The 22,624-nt window shown below is 44.7% G+C and overlaps 1 protein-coding gene and 1 pseudogene across 6 annotated transcripts in view; one reads left to right on the plus strand and one right to left on the minus strand.

The window, feature by feature from the left end:
• Nucleotides 1-22,624, minus strand: part of LOC146510784 (protein NLRC3-like) — a 161,617-nt gene that overhangs the window by 52,122 nt on the left and 86,871 nt on the right. The window lies entirely within an intron of this gene.
• Nucleotides 5,457-9,077, plus strand: LOC146510785 (E3 ubiquitin-protein ligase TRIM21-like; annotated as a pseudogene). The gene is made up of 2 exons (XR_014876069.1): nucleotides 5,457-5,860; nucleotides 7,395-9,077. The product of XR_014876069.1 is annotated as an E3 ubiquitin-protein ligase TRIM21-like (transcript).

Here is a 22,624-nt window from a genome sequence, read left to right on the forward strand (position 1 = left end):
CTCTCTTTTAAACCCGGCCCCGTGATCAGCTGGCGAGCAGCTGGCGATCAGCTGATCACCGGCTGACAGGACCCCCCCCCCCCCCCCCCCCGACGACCGGCACCCGACGGTCCAGGACGGCGGCGACGGAAATCTGAGATGAGGGAGGGATCCAAGATGAAGCGGGACGGCACCCAGGAGCGCTCCTCAGGACCGTAGCCAGCCCAGTCCACCAGATACTGGACCCCCCGACCCCGGGGACGGGAATCCAAGATCCGCCGGACAGCGTAGACAGGGCCCCCATCGACGAACCTGGGCGGGGGCGGGGCCGGGGAGGGGGGCGCCAGCGAGGAAGTAACGCGCCGCTTAAGCTGCGAGACGTGGAAAACCGGATGGACCTTCATGGCGGGCTGAAGCCGGAGACGGTAAGTCACGGGGTTGAGCCGGGCAGTGAGCTCGTATGGACCAACGAATCTGGGAGTGAGCTTCCTGGACTCGGTGTGGAGCCTCAGGTGCCTCGTGGAGAGCCAGACGCGATCCCCAGGCTGAAAAGGATGACCCGGGCGAGGGCGGCGACGATGCTGCCTGGCGTACAGAGCGTTGGCTCGGGAAATGGCCGCCCGCGCCTTGATCCAGGCCTGACGACAGCGGCGGACCATCTGTTCAGCAGCAGGAACGTCGACCTCCACCTCCTGATGGCCGAAGATAGGAGGATGGAAACCATAACAGGTTTCAAAGGGCGAGAGACCGGTGGCAGAAGAGACGTGAAGGTTATGTGACAGCTCAGCCCACAGCAGGTAACGAGGCCAAAGCGACGGTTGGGCAGAGACGAAGCACCTCAAGAAGCGCCCCAGCTGTTGGTTGGTCCGTTCAACCTGCCCATTGGTCTGCGGGTGATAGCCGGACGAGAGGCTGGGAGAGGCTCCAATCAGGCGGCAAAAGGCTTTCCAGAACCTGGCGGTGAACTGGGGCCCCCGGTCGGAGACGATGTCCTTGGGGAACCCGTGAAGCGGAGGCGGAGGCGGTTCGGCGGTCAGGGCATCCCGGATAGAGTCCTCCAGGGGCCACCGAAGGGGGGCAGCGAAGCACTGAGAAGGTAGGATAGGTCCAGGGTCTGACGTGAGGCCATCCTGGGCGAACTGTCTGGAGAGAGCGTCTGCCTTAGCGTTCTTGGAACCAGGGCGGTAGGCGAGGTGGAAATTGTAAGGCTCAAAGAACAGGGCCCAACGGGCCTGCCTTGGGTTGAGCTGCTTGGCAGACCGAATATGGATTAGGTTCTGGTGATCAGTCCAGATCAGAAAAGGGTCTTTCGTCCCCAGGAGCCAATGCCGCCACTCTTCTAAGGCCCACTTGATGGCCAGGAGTTCTCGGTCCCTGACTCCGTACCGTTGCTGCGTGGGCGAAAACTTCCTCGAGAAATAGCAGCATGGGTGAAGTTTTCCATCCGGACCATGTTGAGAGAGGACGGCGCCAGCGCCGACATCGGAGGCGTCCACCTCCACCACAAAATCTCTGGCAGGATCAGGGTGGAGCAGGACGGGGGCCGTGGTGAACCGGTGGATGAGGTCGCGGAATGCCCGTTCTGCGCCTGGGGGGAGGCAGAAGGGCTTAGGCAGGTTAGCTGGTTTGGTGAGGGATGTCAGTGGGGCGACAACGGTGCTGAAATTCCGAATAAAACGCCGATAGAAATGGGCAAAGCCCAGGAAGCTCTGTAGCTGCTTAAGGCTGGAGGGCTGAGGCCACTGGGTCACGGCTTGGAGTTTTTGCGGGTCCATGGTCAGGCCATCAGAGGAGATGGTGAAGCCTAGGAAGGAGGTGGACCGCTGATGGAAAGCACACTTCTCCAGTTTGCAGAACAGCTGGTACTCGAGCAGCCTGCTCAGCACGGCCCTCACATGGCGAACATGGTCCACTTCGGTGCGGGAGTAGATCAAGATGTCATCCAGATAAGCAAACACCCACCGGCCTAGCATATCCCGCAAGACGTCGTTGATTAGATGTTGGAAGACAGCAGGGCTATTGCAGAGGCCGAAGGGCATCACCAGGTACTCCCAGTGCCCGTGAGGGGTGATGAAGGCCGTCTTCCATTCATCCCCTTCCCTGATGCGCACCAAATTGTAGGCGCTGCGTAGGTCCAGTTTGGTGAAGACGCAGGCCTGGGAGAGGGAATCGAGGGCGGTGGATAGCAGAGGAAGGGGATGGCGGTTCTTGACGGTGACTTTATTCAAGCCCCGATAGTCTATACAGGGGCGGAGCCCGCCATCTTTCTTCTTGACGAAGAAGAATCCAGCAGCAGCAGGAGAAGTAGAAGGGCGAATAAATCCCTGTTGGAGAGCCTCAGCAACGTACTCCTCCATGGCCTTATTCTCTGCGGGAGACAGAGAGAACAGGCGACCACGAGGAGGGACCGCTCCCGGGAGGAGCTCAATGGTCATGTCGTAGGAGCGATGAGGCGGTAGAGTAGAGGCTCGCCTCTTACTGAAGACCTCAGACAGGTCATGGTAAGCCGGAGGGATCTTATCCAGATCAGTGGGCTCCGGGGGTGAGGCCTCTTCTGACTCCGGGTCCTTTTTGGTCCGAGAGAGAAGGCAGCGGCGCGGACACTGGGGACCCCAATCCAGGACCTGGCAGGAAGACCAGGAGATGTGGGGGTCGTGTTGACGGAACCAGGGGTACCCAAGGATGAGAGGAGAGGTAGTGGCCGAGACTACAAGGAACCGGATCTCCTCCTGGTGATCCCCAATAGACATGTGAACCGGCTGGGTCTGGAACTGGATCGGGTAGGGTTGGAGGGGTCGTCCATCGACTGAGGTCACCGGGAGAAATCGATCGACAGGAGTTAACGGAATGCGTAGTCGGGAGGCTAGTGCTTGGTCGATGAAGTTCTCAGCGGCTCCGGTGTCCAGGAGGGCTTCAGAGGAGAACTGGCGGTGTTTCAGGTGGAATGTTACTGGTAACAGAAAACGAGAGGGGCCAGAGGAGTGTGAAGGGCCAGGTGGGACTCCCCTGCAGCCTACCTGGCGTCGTCGTTTCCCGGACGTAGCGGGCACTGGGGACGGCGGTGTCGAGCTGATCCACAGTAGGCGCAGAGGCCCTCTCGCCAGCGTCTCTCTCTCTCTCCCTTAGGGAGTCCACCCAGCTGCATGGGCTCCTCGCTGGATGCGCTGCGTGAGCTAGCAGCAGCTCCTTCAGAGGGGGGAGGAGACTGCGAAGACGTGGCCCTCTGAGGCTGGAAGGGGTTGAAGGCCCGGGGGGTGTGGCGAGGCCGCGACATCACACGTTGGTCGATCTTCAGGGCGAGGTCCACGGCCTCATCCAGAGTTTTGGGGGCCTCACGGCCGGTCATCTCGTCTCGGATGTAACCAGCCAGTCCCTCCAGAAAAATGGAGCGTAGAGAGGCGTCACCCCACTTCAGCTTAGCGGCCAGGGTACGGAATCGGGAAGCGAAGTGACAGACAGGTCGACTGCCTTGGCGTAAATGAAGCAGCTGTGACTCCACTTCCACTTCACTGCTCGGGGGGACAAATGTCTTTTTTAATTCCTCCACGAACAGGGCATAATCATTGCAAGCTGCAGATTTATTGTTGTAGAGGGCCGCGGCCCATTCCTGAGCCTGACCAGACAAGAGAGAGGTCAGCATTGCCACTTTTGCACGGGCGGTGGCATATTTAGTGGGCTGACATTCAAACAGCATGTCTAAAGTGGCAAGCAACCCATCAGGCCGGCCATCAACTCCATTCCACTTATCTGGTAGTCCGATCCGGGGCTCCGCGCTCACCGGCGCTGGCTGACGTTGCAGCTTGGTGACGGAAGTGGAAAGCTGGAGGAGATTCTCGGTGAGGGACTCCATTTTTGTGCTCATCCGATCTACCACACCGCGAAGATATATCACTTCGGCTTTCAGCCATTCGAAATCCGCTGGGTCTATTCGGGGCTCGGACATCCTGTCCCTGTCACGAACGGGCGGACTACGCACGGTAATTCGGCGTGCCCGTGTGGCGTGCTGGCTAGACCCAAACGCGGGGAAGGCTAGCGATGGGTAGGAACAGACACGCAGTTAATCTAGTAACTGTCAGTGCACGAAGCGTGGCTTCGGACTGGCGTTACAGAAAAAGAATCGAGAGGGAAAACACTCACGGTTGCTGAATCAGAAGGACACTGACGTCGGCAAAGAGTTGGAGCTTCTGACATGAGGAGAACGATGTCCGAGCGGCGAACAGGTGGGTGGCGTCTCTCTTTTAAACCCGGCCCCGTGATCAGCTGGCGAGCAGCTGGCGATCAGCTGATCACCGGCTAACACAGGTGGGAAAGGTTCGGATAAGATGTCTTCCTATTCCCTCAGTACATTAAAGGATCCTCTGATCTTGGGATGTTTCTCTCCACTAAGTAGTGCTGGACCTCAATGATGGAGTCCGCTGTTGCATTGTTGGTTTGTCTGCCAACTTCTTCATCGAGCCGCTGCCACGGGTTTTCTGAAAAAATAAAAAACGCATCGCCGTTTTAGTTTCTGTCATCTACCCCAAATTAGTACACATTAGCATCAAAATGTACCACTAGATTTTAAAATGCCACTGGATTTTAACATGTCTGACACTCATACGTTAAGACAAATGGTGGGGGGTGTAGTAAGGATGTTGGGGGAAGCAGACAGCTCCACAGGAAGAGTCTTTTGTCTCTTGGAGGACTCTGGGAAGTAGCAAGGGAGTGTGAACCTTAAGGTGTGAAACAGCTGTGTACTGCCTTTTGTTCCTGGAGAAGGTATTTAACTGAGAGCCATGCTAGGCTCAGTGAGACTCTGCTGACCGTCTGCCCCGCGGTCATGTAGGCTCTCCATCAAGCTGTTTTTTTCTGTTCTTTGTGTGTTTGGATTAAAGAATGTTAGCTACCGCTCGTCTGCAGGCTTTATTTAAGTGGAAAACTTCCACAACACCAGCAAATAAACACTGAATATTTCATGTGTGACATTTGTGAGGTTACCTTAAACACAGTCCGTCAGTCTTTTTGCTCTTGAACAATAAAATATTAAAAACTGTCTCGAGTTTATTTGGTGATGTTCTCGTGCACGAGGCGAAAACAGCAAACAAACGTCACAGTAAATCTTTCCAGCTGATGTTAGGCATCCTCCACCTGCTGAATCCACGTCAGCCTCTTCCTGCTCATGTTCCTGTTTAGAGGCACAGTCGGCCTGAAAATGGAGAAAACTGAACACAGGAATATTTGGATTTTCCTTCTTTTTCTCTGCTCATGTTCAACTTGTCTGATTCAAGCTGGGAATATTTATTAGAAATAAAGTGAATAATATTTTATTATCACGTTGATGCAGCACATGGTTCAGTTAGCTTTGTATAAACACATGTGTTAGAAATGTTCTTCAATCAGCTCTTTTTACTCTCTTACATTTCTCAGATAGGACTTTTTTACTTTTACTTCAGTAAAGAAGTTGAATTAGTACTTGGAGTATTTTTAACAGTAGTACTTCTACTTCAGTACAGACTGTGTGTACTTTTACCACCTGTGTCTGAGACCTCCTTCAGGGTCCACCTGAAGCTCTCAGTCTGCTGTGGAAAAAGGAAATCCAGGTGAGTTTCTCCTGATCACCTGAGGCCGTCATTACTGTGTGAACCCACACACCACTCCTCACTCCTCCCACCCGCTGCACACAGTCACTGAGTACAGACCGGCTGATTCCTGTAAAGGGAGAGGCAGCAAAACCAGACAAACAGCTGCAGGAAGAGGCGGAGCAACAGCTGAAAAACAAGAAGCTCAACGTCATTTTGCAGAAGTGAAAGTGTGAGAGAGCAGCAGCAGAGCTGCAGTCGAGTCCTGTTTGTCTCTAAAAGAAGATCCACTGGAGTCCATCAGGTTTCTCTCAGCAACAGTGGTGAGTGCAGCTGATCACACTTCCTGTTTCTACACAAATCTTCACTCTGTTCACTTCATCAGGACTCATCACAGTCACACTGGATCCATAGAAATCTGCTCATGTAACCACAGATCCACTGTAGGAACATCGAGCTGCTGCTTCAGTCTCACTGTGGCTCTGCTCAGGACTGTGGACTCAGGCTGTGCTCTGGACTTCAGACTGACTCCACACTTCCTGGTTATTCATCACTTCCTGTTCCTATTAGATTGATTCTGGATCTGATTGATCATAAGGATTACAGACGTGAAAACACCTATTTATTCTTTATTGATATAAAGCCTTTGATACTGTAAACCAGTAGACTTCAAAAAGTCATTCACACATTTTACAAAGATTATCTGACTTAGTGTATCCTGTAAGAGTCACAGATGTTCCTAAATCATTCAGAAAACAGTCGATGCTGCACTTTATAACTTTGTGTGGAAACATGAATCTCATTATTTAAACAGATGTGTTTGAATCATCCTGATAATCAGGCTTTAAATATGTCCACACATCAGCTGTGATATTCAAGCTGAACTGGATCAAACATCAGACACAAACATAGATGATGGTGTTTAATCCCAAAGCTTATTTAAACAAACTGGAGGACAGAATTCCTCCTTAAATGTGATTTTGATCAAATCCACTGATCTCATTTTCACACACAGGCTTTATCATGGTGGCTTCTTCTCTACTAACATCAATCTTTGATTTGGACAAACAAATATATGAAACACAAAAATAAATCAATGTTTTCTGAGGATCCAGAATAACATGAATGATGTATCCCAGCGAGTGACTGGAAAAGTTCATCTTCCATATCCTGAGTTTGTGAGGAGCTGTGATGTTCCAGTATCTGTGAGAGAAAACAGGACAGTTTTTAAGGACGCACAAATGGACCAAATATACAGACACCTCTGAATAAACATGTTCTCATAAATGCCATTAAAATACTGGATCAACAGTTAATAACACATTTCTGAGGTTTATGATTCATCGTCCTCCTCACTGTCAGCTCTACTGGAACAGTCACTGTTTAATATTAATGGCTCGTTGATCTGGACAATAAGAAGTATTTAGTCACCAACAAGGTCGAAGTTTACGGATGGAATATGATGGAATATATCCAACAAACTGATTTATTCAAGTATACAAATGATCTGCATGAATCTTGGACCTTCTGTAAAACAGTCAGAATTTCACATCTTTTTAACGACTGTATTTATGTTCATCCTCAAACGTTGATCCAGTTTATCTGGACGCAGCAGACACTACGATGTTAGGTTTGTGTTTGGGATGAACCAGTTTGTGTCTGAGTGTGTTGCTGGGTCTCCACCAGTTACTCTGAGAACTGAAGAAGCTTCTCTGATGAAACGTCTTCAAGAAACTCAAAGAAGTCCAGACGCTTTTCTCTCCAAGCTCCTCAGACTACTGACGCTTGTTTCTCTCTTTTTAAAAATGAAATTTAAAGTGAATTTTGAATCAAATGTTTCTTTTCTTTCTCCCTCAGAGTGCAGACATGTCTGCTGCCAGCAATCTGCGATCTGAAGATCAGTTTCTGTGCTCCATCTGTCTGGATGTGTTCACTGATCCAGTCACTACATCATGTGGACACAACTTCTGCAAAACCTGCATCAGTCAGCACTGGGACATGAATGTGAGCTGTCAGTGTCCCATGTGTAAAGAGACTTTCTACACTCGACCTCAGCTGAAGATCAACACCTTCATCTCTGAGATGGTTGCTCAGTTCAGACGTGAAGCTCAGCAGAAAGCCAGCAGCAACAGCTCAGAGCAACAAGCTGCCAAACCAGGAGAAGTTCCCTGTGACGTCTGCACTGGAACCAGACTGAAGGCCCTGAAGTCCTGCCTGGTGTGTCAGACCTCCTACTGTCAGACTCACCTGGAGCCTCATCTGACACTGAAACGTCTGAAAAGACATCAGCTGATTGATGCTGTGGAGAACCTGGAAGGCAGGATGTGCACGAAGCACGATAAACTCCTGGAGCTGTTCTGTAAGACCGACCAGACATGTGTCTGCATGCTCTGCCCTGTTTTAGACCACAAGAACCACGAGTTTGTTCCTCTGAGAGAAGAATATGAAGGAAAGAAGGCAGAGCTGGAGAAGACAGAGGCAGAGATTCAGCAGATGATCCAGAAGAGACGACTGAAGATTCAGGAGATCACAGAGTCGGTGAAGATGAGTAAAGATGCTGCAGACAGACAGAAAGCAGAAGGTGTTCAGGTCCTCACGGCTCTGATGGAGTCTGTTGAGAGACGCCTGAAGGAGCTCATGAAGGAGATCGAAGACAAACAGGAAGCTACAGAGAAACAGGCTGAAGGTCTCATCAAAGATCTGGAACAGGAAATCTCTGAGCTGATGGAGAGAAGCTCTGAGGTGGAGCAGCTCTCACGCTCTGAAGACCACCTCCACCTCCTCCAAAGCTTCTCCTCCCTGAAAGCTGCTCCACCCAGCAAGGACTGGACAGAGGTCAGAGTTCACCCACCACCATATGAGGGGACTGTGGGGAGAGCTGTGGCTCAGCTGGAGGAGACAGTCTGGAAACCCATGAAGAAGAAGCTGTTTGAGGTTGCAGAGCTGCAGAGGGTCCAGCAGCATGAGGTGGACGTGACTCTGGATCCTGATACAGCTCATCCTGCTCTCATCCTGTCTGATGATGGAAAACAAGTTTATCATAGTGATGTGAGGAAGAAACTTCCAGACAACCCAGAGAGATTTTCTTACTGTGTTAATGTTTTAGGAGAGCAGAGTTTCTCTTCAGGCAGATTTTACTTTGAGGTTCAGGTTAAAGGAAAGACTGACTGGACTTTAGGAGTGGTCAAAGAGTCGATCAACAGGAAGGGAAAAATCTCAGTGAGACCTCAGGATGGTTTCTGGACTGTGTGGCTGAGAAATGGAAATAAGTACAGTGCTCGTGATTCCCCTCCAGTTGATCTCTGTCTTCATCCTGGTCCTGAGAAGGTGGGGGTGTTTGTGGATTATGAGGAGGGTCTGGTCTCCTTTTATGATGTAGGTGCTGCAGCTCTGATCTACTCCTTTACTGGCTGCTCCTTCACTCACAAACTCCACCCACTCTTCGGTCCCTGTATCAATGATGGAGGTAAAAACTCTGCACCTCTGATCATCTGTCCTGTCAATCAAACTGATCAACGACTGATTTAATTTGATGAATGATTGATTTTTCTTGAAGGGAACAAATGAACATATTGAGTGTAAATCCTCTACAGTCTCCATGTTTCTATAGAATCTGATCATCAGGACTCTGATTCACACTTTGATTCTCATGGAGTTTGATTTGAACAGAAGAAAAGTTGAATCAGGAAATGTTCCCACTGATGGAGACTCGAGCTGAAGAGCAAATATCAGAGAATAAATGTCCAAAAGCTTCATTTACAATAAAGTTTGTTCAATGCTTTGAGTGAATCCAGACTCATGTGTGGCTGTTATACGGAGCATCAGAGTCCAGCTGAGTTATGTTGGATACAAACTGCTTATTTTGGCTCTGTGAGGAGTTTTGTTCACTGAAAACTGATGAGACGGATAATATTCAAAGAACTCTGTAGAGATTCATGCATCCATGTTCTCCACCTTTCTCCTCCACCTGCAGGTGTGGAGGAGAAAGGTGGAGCACAGACTGCTGCATCCTTCCAGTCACATCATTTTGATGATTATATTTGCATGTTGTGATGATTTGGGTTAAAGATCAACAGAGTTGAACGGCTGCAGTCACAGCATGAAGACGATGCTGAAGCTGAGCTGTCAGTGAAGATGTTTCACTGTGATTTGATTTGAAGAATAGAAAGTGTGTGTGGCTGCTGACAGCTGCAGTCTCTGTTAGTCTGCATGTTCAACACACACACAACTTTCCCCCTGAGGCCACGATCCAGCAACAACACAAAGAACAGCTGCAGACACACACACACACGATTGTGCGCTCCCTTTCAGTCTGAACTCTCAAACACACAAACAAACAAACTCTATCAATGTCGTACTGTTAAAGAACACTTTACTGTTTAAGGTGGAATTCCTCAGTAACAATGATTTGAGGTCTCTACCAGTGTCTACAGTGGTTTTCAACATACAATCTACTGAAACATGTGATTTTCTTTATGCCGTACAAACTATTTTAAAAGAGCTTTGATCACAACATGATTTGCATGATTTGCAACATTTTTCCCCCCAATCGGTTATTCCGATTCCGTTAAAATTTAACTCTTAACCTAATTTAAACTTGTTTAATTTCTCATTAACTCAGACTTTTAATTTATTTCCTTGTTTAATGTATTATTTCTTTATCCTTGTTTAATTTTTGCCGATCCTTTCTGTTCAACCGGTTTAATCTGACCTTTGACCTATTTATTCCTTTATCTCATATTTTCATTTCATTACATAATTTTCTGATTCATCTTAATCCTTAATCTTAACCTTTGACCTATTTCCTTAGCCTTGATAAACCTTGAAATTTCTTTCACCTTTAAACTTCAGGCTTAAATTCAACCTTTGTTAAAAACCTTCTTACTAACTTGTAATTCCAACTTTATGCATTAAACATGTATCTTATCATATAAACACTCGATCAGTGTGACAGAGAGAACTGTAACCATCACCGCTCACATTTTAATCTGGTTTATGGCCAATTTTGCAGCTTTTGATATAACAGGCTCTGCTTACCTTTATTTTGAAGGCCTTCTATGAGGGTGAATTGGTTTCCTCCAGTTCTGGCGTCTGACAGCAGCTCCGTCAGGAGCCTCTCCAATCCTCCTTTTCTCCTTTCCAACCCAAAAATCACGTCGGGTCACCGATTTGTTGTGTTCAAATGTTTTCAGAAGGAATTCAGGAGAAAAAGATTTAAAAAGATTTCCTTCAGACCATCTTCACTGACCAGCTGTGATGAAGGACTCATCTCTCCGGGTGTCCTGCAAGCAAACAATCAGATTTTTTGAACACCAACTTATTTGCTTACTTAAAACATTTTTTTTAAATTTGCTATTGATCAGACTTCAATTTAGACGATCTCAGGCTCCCTCCCCACTGGAGAGGTGACATTCAATGTCCCACTGTCAGTCTGGATAGCCCTGACCACCACCCCACACACAATGTCACGAAAGCATCGTTTTAAAAAGGGCTCTGAAAACATGGCCAATAACTTTCATTCTGATGATCTGCAGAATAATTTGGCCACAAAACTAATTTCACTGTTCAAAAACTTGCAGACTTCACTATATACAGTGTAGACAGTGTGGACCCTCTAAACTAAGTCTGGGGGATGTGATCTTTGAATAAATGCAGCCCAAACTGTTGTTGTTTGTTTACTTACACAGCATGTCTTGTAGGATTAACTGGAGTCAACAACAACAGCACAGAGCAGTCACATCTCAGGTCTACTAACAGAAGACAGGAAAAGATCAGGAAAGAAAGAAACATGTTCTCAGCGAGGACATGTAAACACAGACACCTCTGTGACCCTGTAAACATACCTCAGCTCCCCCTCCTCCTGAGACGTGGAAGCATGTCTGCCATGGCTCATCCTTCATCCTTGTTTAATTTTTGCTGATCCTTTCTGTTCAACCGGTTTAATCTGACCTTTGACCTATTAATTTTAACTTAACAGTACTCTTGTTTTGACCTTTTGATTCCTTATAACCAAAAAACCCTTTTATCTGATATTTTCACCTTATTTATTGATTATATATATATCTATTATATTTTATCACCTTACCTTATTTTGACCTTTGACCTATGTCCTTGTTAGCCTTGATAAACCTTGATCTTCCTTCATCAAACGTGAAATTTCTTTCACCTTTGAACTTGAAGCTTAAATTAAACCTTTGTTGAAAACCTTCTTACCGACTTGTAATTCCAACTTTCTGCATTAAACATGTATCTTATCATATAAACACTCGATCACTGAGAGAACTTTAACTTTAGGCAGAACCAAATGAAGCAGCTAATCTCGTCAAACTCACAGCGACAGTAACTGACAGTGAATTATTTTAATGTTCTTCATTGTATTTGTTAGAAACATTTTATTTTCCTTTAATTGCGGGACTTTGGTTAAGTTAAATCCGATGTATTAACCGACCTTTGAGGTGAAGTGCAGCTGCAAAGAACGCTATGGCAGGCAATGAGGTGCGTTTAATGTCACTCTGTTAATTTGAGCGTCCATAAGTTGAATATCTTTTTTTTTTTTTTTTAACTTTATTATTGCTAATTTATTGGAAAATTAGGCCATTTAATCAAGATAGATTTTATGTTGTTGGTTGTAAAGATCTGGATGGATATTTTATTTTATTCTGTATTTCTATTTTTCAGTTTTACTTTTCAAGACTTGGTGAATTGCCTTTTTCTTTATAACTTGGCCTCCTTTTTGTTTGTTTTGTTAAAATTAGCAGCAGTGAGAAGTGTTACTGTCGGTCTTGAATATATTTGATGTAGCCCATACAATTAAGGTAAGTGTCATGTTTTTAGTTGTTAGAGTCTGATGAAGAATCTTTTATTTTTCTCCAAAAGTTGATTCTGTTTATCTGGACATAGTGTTTTTCAGTTTCAGCTGAATGCAGGTTTCCCCAGTCTTATACGTGTCAGGAGCATCAGCACAGCTGAAATGCATTTTTTCTAAGCACCGCGTCTCTGTGGCTTTTAAACCCCAAAACACGCTATAACAAAAATTGGCCCACCCCAAGGATCGGGTCTCCGGTGTAGTTTCCACTGTGACAGACTGTAGGCTTCCTCAGAGTGAGGCTGAGAGCGGCAGCCCAGGTGGAGTCTGACCCGTGGCCCTTCAAATAAAGCTGAAAAAGACCAATATATGATATTAAATATAAAATATAATTAAAACAACATCAGAACGAACAACGAGCTGCTGTTAAGAACTCCCGACGTCCATCAGAGGCCCGATTGTCTTACAGATAAAGACAAAGTCAAAGTTTCATCCCTCCGTTCTCCTCCTGTTTCACTTTAAACTCTGTTTCCATGACAACAACCACCGTATGTGGAAAAGAACCCGACACCAAAAACTGAAGCGGTGAAAAATGTTTTGTTGCAGACAAACTATTAACTTTATGTTATTTATTTTCAGCTCATACCATCATTAAAGCATGTTAGAACACACATGTAGGATTTCACAAATCATCGCTCCTAAATTTAATCGTATCCATAACAACAGTTTGTACGTGTTCGCTTTGTAAACATCACATTCTTTATGTTAGTTGGTTTAGACGAGTGATCTCCAGGATGAATGAGGGCAGAGTTTCATGGAGACTGTTTAAGTGTAAACCTGGATTAAAAACCCCACATTTGAACACCTTCATCAGTGGCTGTGACCATGTTGAAGGACTAATGCTGACGTGCTCTGACACTCATTAGCATAGAAAACAAAGTGGTGAAAGCACAGAGCCCTGAGGAGCTCCACTGGACGGTCTGCTCACAGAACTTACATTTAATTATTTCACTTTTATTTACATGTAAAACACCCTCAGAGAGAACAGCTGTTTCAGAGCTGCCAGCTTTATTGGAAAGATGAACTGAAATCCTAAAATAGTCCAATTTATGACAAACTAACACGGTGAAATGTTGCAGGGTTAAAATGTGTCGATGGATCAACTCTTTCAGTATAAGATCAAATAATACAAAACACATGAAGGTGAGGAGGAATTCATTTTAAAGTGTGATTTAAAGCAGATTCTTTCCTCGTCAGGCTGAAGCTTTCACCGTCTGACGTCTGTAAACAAACTGAAACACGTTCAGTGTTTAGTTTTACTTCACTGACTCAAACACAGAGAGTCTGAACTACAGGCCGGCTGTGGGAGTTACACTTGACCGAGAGCCACACGTGTGACACAGCGCACCTGTTCGGGTACACGTGTCACACAGTGGAGGTCAAACCTTCTGTGCCACAAACACCAGATTAACCAGTTTCACTCATCATCTTTCTACTGTCACATTTTACTGGTTCAGGTTTTATGAATCACCATCTGAGAACGTCTCTGATGTGGGCGCCACTCACAGGGATCACTTCCTGTAGAAGGGTCACATGATCTGTTATACGCCTCTTTGTGATGACGACAGCTCCGCCCCTTTCGTGTGAGGTTAAACCCAGAGAGCTTCGTGTGACCTCTGACCCTGATCACCAGCGTTAGTGTCAGTGAAGGTGAGATACCGTGTGACAGGAGGAGGAACCATAAAGTTTTATTTGTACGAACACGTAGAACAGATGAAGTCACAACGAAGCAGGTGGAGCTCAGTCAGGGTGGAGGTGCAGACAGGTGAGCTGAAGGGGAGGAGCCAGTCTGGTCAGGAACTCTCCTCGAGTGAACCTCCTCACCTCTGAAACACACACACACACACACACACACACACACACACACACACACACACACACACACACACACACGGTGCTCTTTGTTTGTATGTAGACGTCATATGTTAATGAACCTATGCATATTCATGTAACCTCAATAAAAGAGCAGTGTTACGGGGGAGCGGACGAGAGCGACTGGGGTCAAGCGAAGGAACGGCGTTTGTCCGGTTCTCTCCCGTGCACGAGAAACATGAAGAACTTTGCCGACTTCGTGTCTTGCTTTGCTGTGTAATTATATTGTCTTCAACGTTCCAGCGAATTGGTTCAAGCTACAAACCTATCAGTGGGAGACAGAAGGACTCTGGCCAAAGTAACATCTCTGATGGACAGAGTCTCCCACCCCATGCATGTAGATGTTGCTGAACTGCAGAGCTGCTTCAGTGACAGACTGCTGCATCCTCGATGCATGAAGGAGCGTTTCTGCAGGTCCTTCCTCCCTGCAGCTGTCAGACTGTACAATCAGAACTGCTCCCAACAAACAGATGTTTACATCAATGCTGTAACTGCAATAAGTTAATTAACCGATTCACACTACAACCTGGTTTGCCTCTTATCTGTAGTTATCTTTATTTTATTTAATAACTGTACAGTACTCTGTATATAGTAACTATTGTCCTTAATGTAAATATGTAAGAAAGATTGTGTATGTTTCTGTTGTGTCCTGTGTACTGTTTGTTGTATATGTGTCTTTTTGGCTGCTGTTACAACCAAATTTCCCCTTGTGGGACAATTAAAGGATTAGAAGGTGCAACTGTCTTTCACTTGCAGAAACTGACTGTATCCTGGCCCAGCTGAAAGATATGCCTGAAACATCTGATGTCTTTCAGATAAGGTTTGGCAGATGTTTTTAAAGTTTTTCAAACTCCTGGCACATCTTTTGAAGTAACTATGTTTACTTTCAAAACGCATAGTCCATAACCTAATCAAGTGGCAAAATTTCAAAATAAGTGCAGGATAGTGACGGAGGAAATGGTGTTTAGGTTTTAGTACACTCTCTGGAAATAAACACTTTCTTGAATCCAAATATTCATGGATTATAATGTCAAGATAGGCCACCTGTGACAGTGACATGTTTTGTGCACAAATCATTTCAACTATGTCTTTAAGCTGGAGCATTAGCTGCCGTACATCATCCTTTGGATTTTGGACTTTATCACCAATTATAACAGGTAGCAACCTTAAGAAATTCCAGTTCTGAATGGCTTGACCTGAAAGCTTGGTTAAATCTGGGTTGATAGCACACGGCTTTGTTAGCGCATCAGCTCCTTTGTACTTGAACTGTTTAATGTGCCAGTTCAAAAGTGCACATGTAAACCATTTCTTTGTCTTAATAAAATACTTCAAGTACAGTGCACCATCATAGGCTAAATATGTCAGGGTCGTTCCTGTGAACTCTACAATGCAGCACATAACCCTCAACGTCTTCAGCGTTTTGTTGCAAAAAGAGCACAAAATCATTGTAGCTGTCGACAGCACATTTGTTTTAGGTTACTAACCTCCTATGACCTTTCAATAAGCACTGCTTGAAAACAGCAAGGAAAAAATAGGACTAGCCTATCGCTCGGTCAGACGCCATGAATACTATTACTGGAAAACATACTCTCATGTATTTAAAGAAAACAGAAAATGCAATGTTAGCTTACCAAAACTTTTGCTCGTGTTAAAATAGCTGAATATCTGAACGTATACACATCTCCACCACTCTGCTCGCAGACTGAGCGCGTAATGGCACGAGCCGCCAAGCGTGCTACTCCCGCAATAATTTAAGTAGTCCAATCAAAGAACAGAAACAAACTCCTGGAGGAACGCACCCCGGGAATTAATAAAGTTTTATTTTATCTAATCTAATCTAATAACTTTAATCTCAGCCAAACCAATTTACTCACGAACAAATAAAACACTGAAAAAAGCCCAACAATAACATTTTTAGGTTGTCTAAGTGACTTATATGAAGTCACTTAGACTCAAAATAACACCATTGAGCGTATATTGGGATACATCAAAGAGAGGCCTGCTCTAAATGAGACCCTTGAGCGAAAGTTGGATCACATCGCAGAACGGATCACTGCAGTTGTGAGGTCTCAGAATCAAAAGAATGACAACACCATGGAACAGAAGTTTGATACCATCATGGGGAGGCTCGCGGCTCTCCAACGGGAGATTGAGAGACCAGTGTCGGAGTGTTAAAGAACAGCTTTAAATTCTCCTGAGCTGCTCGCATAAAAGAAAAATTCAACGACAAAAATTCAACATGCGGACACCACGGCGCCAGCTGCAGATCCAAGGCTGGAGCCGAACAAACACTCCCTGATAACGACTGTGTGATGAATATTCTTCCCATCCCATGCAAGGCCACCTGGGTTGGCTAGCAGACTGTTTACTTAGCCTGGCAGGGCGGAGGACACTATCTCAGCTGAACTCTGGACACGCACACACATACACTTACACTGATAAGCACGCACTCATCCCCCTCCCTTTCCAAACGCCTTTGATGCTTGTTTCCTGTGGGGGAAGACGGCGGGTCTGTGTGCCACGCTGGAATGGTAGCGCTGTGCAGGATGACTGCTGTGTTTCCTTCGGATTACTCCTCACCCCCTACCCAACCCTGTGATTTGTCATGTGCTCCAATGTTGTACTGTGGACATTTATGTGCTCTCTGTGCAGAGGAGTTTTTTGTTTCCTGTTCTCATGCTGTCCTCCCATAGGTGCCCAGCATGAGTAGAGTCTCTTTTTTTCCTCTTCTACTTTCCCATTGTTGTGTACTTTTTCAGTGTTTTTCTGTAACGCTGCCGATCTCCGACCTGTATCCCCATGTGATGTCTATGTTGTGTGTGTAAGTCGGGGGGGTTCTATTCCTCTGCGGGGCAACCTGCATATGGCCAATAAAGCATTCATTCATTCATTATATATTACGTTTAACCTGAGTAGCGAAACTCCGCGGTGATCTGAACATGATGTGCCGGGAGTTGTGCCGTTCTCGGCGGCTTCAGTGACCCTCGAGCTCCCGGCTTGATATTGAGCTGGTGGGTAGTAGATGCTCCGAAAACGTCGAAGCACTTTTGCAAATATTCGATATCTTGATAAACCGAGCAGATATTTGATGTTTACACAGCTACTTTCTCGCCTGAAAATATGTACAATAAATAAACAAGTTTATTTTGTGACCCAGAAAGATTAGTAAGAGTAATTTTAAAACTTAGTAGTGGCCGCCATTATTGGAAACTGGAGTTTGGCTGGGCCGCGCTATGAATTCTGGGATATGGTAGGCCACGAAGGACACACCCGACCCATCCTTCAAATTCGGGGAAAAGGAGGACGCATTTGTCGGCTGCATTCGGAGGAGTCTACGAATTTGGACAGCCTTCGGCGCGTCGCTGTGACGGAGGGCAGTGATGATAATGGCATTGTCCAAAATGTTTCTCCTGAATCGAAACAGCCACAAACTGATGTGTCTCCATCATGATCGTCTTCATCCCTCAAAAAGGTAAAGTATTTTTCAGATAAAATAATTACTACTGATTATGTTGCTTTCATAAAATTACATCACCTATTATTAATTAAAAAAATTTTTGCGTTACAGGAGTGTAGTACAAATTCATCCAACAAAAGTGACAGTAGTAATGCTACAAAAACTCATGGACTAATGTGGTAGCCACTGGCATTAAGTCAGTACACCCATTTTGCAGTTTTGGATTTAAGAGGCATACCATCAACACCAGTCAGTCAAGGTCTAAGACGGCTGTATTCTCATGTGCGGCATACTGCCGTTTTAAGGATTGTCCAGTGACTGTGAAAGTGGAGGTTAAAGACGAAAAAACCCTGAAGGCTGATGTGCTTATCCAAGGAGGTGAGGTGTGCCACAACACAAAGGAAATTAAAACAAGACCTGTGCGTGGACAGTCCAGAGATGTAATAGCGGAAAAACTTGAAACAAAAGTCTTTAGCTGGAGTCTCTAAATCAAATACCAGAACAAGTTTTCCAAGCAGGGTGTCAGGATGAGGCACCATCTAAAGATGTCTTGAAAAATATTGCCTGGTCCCACAGAAAATAAAAAAACAGAGACCTCATTTAAATGAGATGGTCAGTCTGCAAATGTTAGTAGACAGACAGCAAGGACTTCCAAATGAAGTCCTTCAGAGAGTGCTCCTGCATCCAAAAGGGATAATGCTGTGGTCCAAAAAAAACCCTTTCAGTGTTTTCCCAGCGGTGCAAAGACGATATAGTATATTTTGATGCAACAGGAAGCATTATCTCTAAAGATAATGCTTCTGCTACTCCGTACTATGTGTATGAAGTTATAGTGAGAAGTCCCTTCAAGGGATCATCACCTCTACCAACAGCAACATACAGTGGGGCAAAAAAGTATTTAGTCAGCCACCGATTGTGCAAGTTCCCCCACTTAAAATGATGACAGAGGTCAGTAATTTGCACCAGAGGTACACTTCAACTGTGAGAGACAGAATGTGAAAAAAAAATCCATGAATTCACATGGTAGGATTTGTAAAGAATTTATTCGTAAATCAGGGTGGAAAATAAGTATTTGGTCACCTCAAACAAGGAAAATCCCTGGCTCTCACAGACCTGTAACGTCTTCTGTAAGAAGACAAAGCAGCTGAACCAGACTCAGTGTCTCCATCATAAACCATACAGTGGATCACAACGTGAAGCAGTTTAAGACGACTGTTGCTGTGAACTTTCACTATAGAAAGAAAACTGAACAGAACATCTGAATTCACTCGATGCTAAACATTCATTTCAGTCAGATCTACCTGTGCTTTAATGATGGGGCCTTTAAACTTACACATTCAGCAGTTTTAACCAGCTTTCCTTCCTGGCTTTGACTGCAGCTGTGTTTGACACAGGAAGACATTATTACATTTTTCATAATTATACTTTATTCTTTTTGGGGGAAGTGCAGCTTTAAACCTTCACGTGATTCAAATCAACCCAACAAATCAATCTGAACGATCACAGGTGAGAAAAACTTCTGTAGACAAAATAAAATAAAATACAGTCATGACAATAAAAGAATATGACTTTAAGGACTTAACATCATTACTTCAGTTACACCAACATCTCTGACACATCAGCACTAAGGGAACACTGAATGACCTGCTGGTTTTTGTCCATAAAACTACTCGTCTAAGATTACCACAAAGTAAAAGATCTCTCAGCAACATTATGCAACATTATAGGCACTACTGCCCTCTATCAGATCAGTGAGCTGGGATGTTTTATTCTAAACATGAACTACAGCAACAGACATGGACTACATGCCCCACACAACAAACACATGCCTGCTCCTCTCCTTAGCTGAAATGAACTGCTGGCATATTGGTTTTACATCTATACTGTCCAGCCTCTCCTGGTGGACATGGCATCACATTATTCATGGTTACATACAATTTTAGACTGATGTGGGCCAAGCCTAGCACCTACTTTCCAACCTTGAGACCTCAGAATTAGGGAGACATTCAAAGGGGCTGAGGGGGGGGGGGGGGGGGGGGGGGGTTACATGTACATATATATACAAAAAACTTGAATCTTACAGTGTTTATTCATCGGATAAAATAAGTTAAATATCACCGTTATTATTGTCCGACCAGAAACAGGCCGGGGGTGTCCAAATTCAGAGGCTGCGTCCACCTGAGGACCCGGCCTTTGTGGTCTAAGTGGGCCGGGTCCTCCGAAAGCCGGGTAGACCAGAAATGAGTGAAAAAACTGTGAAATTGGACTAGTCTAGCCTTCAGAATTACGTCACCTGCCGTCTGCTCCTTGCTGTCTAAAATATAATATGGGTAGGGATTTCCATCTAGTCAGATCGCCTTCTACTTTCTTTAGAAGTGGGATGTGGTTTAATTTAGTTAAGTCTGAATGCTTAGGAGAGACATTAATACCTAAATATTTAATATTTCCAGATTGTAGTGGGGCAGAAGAAGAATTATGGAAGGAGCAGTTAATTGGAAGAACTGTAGATTTTGACCAGTCAATTGAATAATCTGAAACTCTTGAAAACCAGTTTATTAGAGTAATTACCTCAGAAAGGTTGGTTTGTGAGTTTTGGAGACAAAGCAACACATCATCCGCATTGTTCTGTTATCAAACGTTTTTAAGGTAGACTGTTTTCTTTGTTTTGATAAATGTTTAAATATGCAATTGTAACTCTCTGGTGCCACCTTAAAACCTGTAGTCGGTAATAGGACATGATGTCATCGGTAAACAGGAAGTAAGTCTGTGAATTAAGGAGAAGGCATGTGCAGCATGGTGGCTTTAGCCAGATAAATCCAGTGGCATCCACATACATCCTATGCCTTTGGTAGCATTGTGGGTATGTATAGACTTGTTTTATATTTTATGTGCATGTATAGACCACTTTCTTTCAAGTAAGTTCATTTTTCTGTAAGTTTAATGATAAAACCAATCTTATGCAGTTTACGGTAGCAATCGCTTACGGAGCTAGTTAAAGGGGAATGACAAACGAATTGGAGGCATTCATTATAGCAAGACTTGTTAAAATCATAATTTGATGTTTCTATTTGAGTTAAAAAGGGAAGTAATTCATATGAACATTCCATGTTGACATATTAAAAAAAAAAAAACTGGCTTAATATATTTTCATTGTTATATATGTGCATGGTGAATAAGTACAGTGATTATGCCTTGTACTGTTTGTTACAGTTTCACCTTTCCCTGTGTCAATAAACCTGTGAACCGGGAATCGTGTCATCAGAGTCTTGATGTGGGGAAGGAGTTTAGCTGACTGCCCATCCATAGCAGAGGCAGTACACGCATAGAGACTGATTTTATGTTCTACATTCTTGCATTTTATGCCCTTAATTGTTGTAGCCTGTCTAATTGCTGCTGCTACTGGTTCAATAAAAATTGCAAACAGTGAAGGGGAGAGTGGGCATCCCTGCCTGGTGCCCCTCAGGAAACAGAAGCTGCAGGATGTCTGGTCATTTCTTCTGATACGAGCTGTTGGGGAATTATATAATATTCTTAGCCAGTTTATGAAAGAGTTTCCAAAACCAAGTCTTTGATGGTGGTGATGGCTCTGTGCTGGTGGGAGTGGGTTGGTGGGGGGATGATGGACCAAAGTGTCTCTATTGTTGGGGAAGGTGGAGGTGTCAAGGCTCTTTGATGGCTCATGAAACCAGCAGTACAAGTCGTTGAGGGTGTTGGCCAACAGCAACTCGTCAGTGGAGTGGGGCTGTGTGCTTCCTGAAGCGAAAATCTGCAATTTAAAGATGAATGGGAAAAAATCGCTCACAGCTGACTAATGAACATTTACATGCTTAAGAGTTGCACTGACCCCATTTCACCCAAAGTTTAAAATTCTAGCTACAAATGTCCATGAAACTGTCTCCCACTGAAATGAGAGCCAGCTCTGTCTTGCAGTATGATTTAAGTTACATTGTGTTAAGTTTGTCAAACCTGTTTACTGCACAGTTCAAAGATCTTCTCAATTTTCCTGGATATTTAGTCTTTTTGTGGTGAATTGTTTGTACCTAAATGTTCTCCCAAAATAGTTGATTCTGTACCATTCAGAGAGTTGGGGAATGGCTGCAATCCCAGCATTGTAAAATGGTGAATGATTTACGCTTCGACCCCCTCCTCGATTCAGAGATGGTTCTTCTATTTTCACGTACTTCTTCAGAAGTCACTTGGATGAGTGACGAAGTGTTACCTCCAGATGAATAGAATCAACATTTTGGGATTTACTTACGTGGATGACTGACCATGCATCAACACACCTTAATGTTGCATGTGCAACAGATGTGGTAAAAAGTATTGCATAATGTTATTGTTAAATTGTATTCTGCTTATAGTTAGTACTTGAAGTGGATTGTCTGTTCAGCAGATGATTTAATGGGTAAATGAATAATTGATCAGGAGTTTCCAGACAAAAATATATATTGCGAAATAAATGTTATATAAAAATGAAAGAAGATATTTCTGTTGGTTCATTTAAACTGTTCAGACCCCAGATTTATTGGATCATGGAGGTAGTGGACCTCCTGCTACTTTAGTTGGGGACCCCTGCCCTACTATAATACATACAAATAAATCCAACAATCCCTTTGGTGACAACGGGAAGGAAAATCTCCCTTTTAACAGGTGACTGAAAGGTGACTGAGGAAGAAATACTCAATGCATCATGGGAAACCCCCAGCAGCCTACAACTATTACAGCATAACTAAGGGAAGATTCAGGGTCACCTGTCTAGTCATAACTATATGTTTTAGTAAAAGGGAAAGTTTTAAGTCTAATCTTAAAAGTAGACACAGTGTCTGCCTCACCAATCCCAACTGGAAGACAGAGGGGCCTAAAAAAGCAGAGGGGCTTGGGAAATCTTTTTGT

The sequence above is a fragment of the Neolamprologus multifasciatus genome, chromosome 9, assembly GCF_963576455.1.
Source record: "Neolamprologus multifasciatus chromosome 9, fNeoMul1.2, whole genome shotgun sequence".
NCBI lineage: Eukaryota > Metazoa > Chordata > Actinopteri > Cichliformes > Cichlidae > Neolamprologus > Neolamprologus multifasciatus.